This window comes from Acyrthosiphon pisum, chromosome X (assembly GCF_005508785.2).
Source record: "Acyrthosiphon pisum isolate AL4f chromosome X, pea_aphid_22Mar2018_4r6ur, whole genome shotgun sequence".
Taxonomy (NCBI): domain Eukaryota; kingdom Metazoa; phylum Arthropoda; class Insecta; order Hemiptera; family Aphididae; genus Acyrthosiphon; species Acyrthosiphon pisum.
In genome coordinates, this window is record NC_042493.1 from 13467124 (window position 1) to 13469902 (window position 2779).

Below are 2779 nucleotides of genomic sequence, written 5' to 3' on the forward strand. Positions count from 1 at the left end.
ATTGACGAGTTGCTGTTATGAGAAAAGAAGATTAGAATTTTTACTTTGAAAATATATTATAAATTAACAATAAGTATAATGTATATTATAAGTTACAAGTTTACGAGTATATAAATTAATATTTATAATTGTATTTTGTAAAAATATTAGTATTTAGGTACTTAAATAAAAATTGAATCTTTTGAAACTATATGCTTATTTTTTGGTTCAATTTGTTTTAATTTTTAAGTAATTAATTATTCATTTATTTATAAGAATAATCATTGAAAACTGAAATAATAGTAAGCTAATAAAAAAAATCAGGAAAAGTCCCCATTACCGTCGGCAAGTAAAGTTTTATAGTGGGCCTACCCAAAAAAAAAATCCTAGCTACGCCCCTGGCTATACTGTCGGGGTAGTTCTAAAACGGTGGTTTTCACTTTTCATTATAGATATACGTTTCAAAAAATATATAATATTATATAATAGAGTCAATATTTAAATGTTACAGGGACGGCTTGGGCCGTCGTCTGGTTTTATATTTTGTATGATATATAACAGGGATGGGCAACTCAATGCTACTAGGGCCAATTCTGAATGTGTAAAAATCTAGCGGGCCATAGAACAAAGAAAGCAAAAAAAAAACCTAATGTTAACTATGCCCCATGGATAAGGTTTTATATCTATGTTTTACGATAAACATTATATCGATTTTAATAATTTAATAAATATAATAAAATAAAATACAGAAAAATCTTAACATTTTATATTTTTAGAACTATATTAACATGTATCATGAGCCAGTGAAAATGGTTCGCGGGCCGGATGCGGCCCCCAGGCCACAGGTTACCCATCTCTGATATATAGGTATGTATATTAGAAAAATCATCTTTATTGTGTGGACTTGTGATATGTATTTATAAATATATATTATAAATAAATGTGTAGGTATCCTATAAATGTGTCAGTGGCAGTGCCAGTATGCAACATATATCTGCCAAGATTGCATTGACGTCGTGGCGACTGTGTTTTTGTCGAAATGTTGTATGGGTAGGTATGTATTAATCGAATTTATGTTACCACAATTTTCAAATATCCATAATGTACATACATTTCTGAACCTACCTATAATAATGATAAGGCCTAATGGATATGTATCATTTAATTCAAAAAACGTGTATTTATACTTTAACGATCACTTGTTTAATGTGTCTAGCCATCAGTGAGTAAGTGACACACCCAAGGAGACACGACGGTATAAATAAGATAGGAATTTTTACGATTAATTCCGTTTTGTGTAAAAGACACAATGTAAGCGACGTCCTGCAAGCAGCATTATAAGCAATGAAAAATGCTATATTACACGCCTAAGGTTGTGCAGGGATTTGAGTATTTTTGATGGGAAATTAAATTCTAGTATAACGATAAAGACACTGTTTATATATATATACTAGCTCTCCAATCGTCGCTGAGGGAGACCCCCAGACCCCCCTGTAACGTCATGAGTGTTGTCATATCGAAGCTGCAGTGGCCTTGTGTCCGGCGCCTCGAGCTAGACAGTGTAAGGGTGATACGGAAGTCTGATGATAAGGATCTGTGATAAGGCCAGGATCACTGCGGTTCAACACGATAGCTCAGGCAGGCCATCCGGACGACCAAGTTTGCCACGTAGCGGACAAAGTCTTTGACAGGGTCTTTTCGAAAACGCCGCCGGAAATTGGAAATTCCGTAAAAAAATCATATAGCCACCGCTATTTTATTGGTGTCTAGCAGATCAGCCACCACAGTTACTCGGGTAGGTAATCTGACTTCGTCAGTGGACAATGTGAGACGGCCTGGTCATGGCATCAGTTATGCATTCTGACTGCGTCTGATCGCGGAAAACGTTCTTACTGTCGCCGAAAACGCGAGAACATTTCGGGCGTCCATGTAAATCATAAAGCTTCCGTATGTTTATGGTTGTCTAGCAGGTCAGTCACCTCGAATGACGTTTGCTGTAGTAATACGGGTAGCCTAAATTAATAAAAGCGGACAATGTGCGACGGTCGGCTCACGTCATCGGGTAGGCAGCGCACAGCGTTCATTACTATCATTCTATTATTAAGAAATAAAATTCATAACATTTCGGGCGTCTATGCAAATCATATAGCCGCCGTATTTTTTGGGTGTCTAGCGGGTCAGTTATCTCAGTAAAGTTATCCCGGTAGGCAAGCCGACTATGTCGGATAGCGGACAATGTGCGACGGCCGGGTCACGTCATCAGGTATCTGGACACCCCCAGACCTGCCGAGTTTGACCTGAGTGTTGTCGATATCGGAAGCTGCAGTGACCTTGTGGTCTGGTCATCGTCTCGAGGTTGACGGTAATATTATTATTCTATGGTGATAAAGATCTATGATATTAAGGCTAGGACCACTGAGGTTCGACGCGATAGCTCGGGTAACCACGTAGCGGACTATGTCTATGACAGAAAACGCCGCCGGAAATTCGAAATTCCAGACCCCTAATTTTGTTGGTGTCTAGCAGGTAAGTCACCTCAGTTATCCGGATAGGACAATGTGAGACAGCCGGGTCACGGCATCAAGTATGCAATCTGACTGCGTCGAAAACGCGACATAACGTGAAAAATTTAAAAAAAATTATAAAAAGTCAAGTGTCCATGCAAATCATGTAGCCTCCGTATTTCTTTGGTTGTCTAGCAGGTCAGTCACTTCGAATGACGTGCGCCGTAGTAATTTGGGTAGGACACGTGCGACGGCTGGGTCACGTCATCAGGTAGGTAATACGACTGCGTCGAATC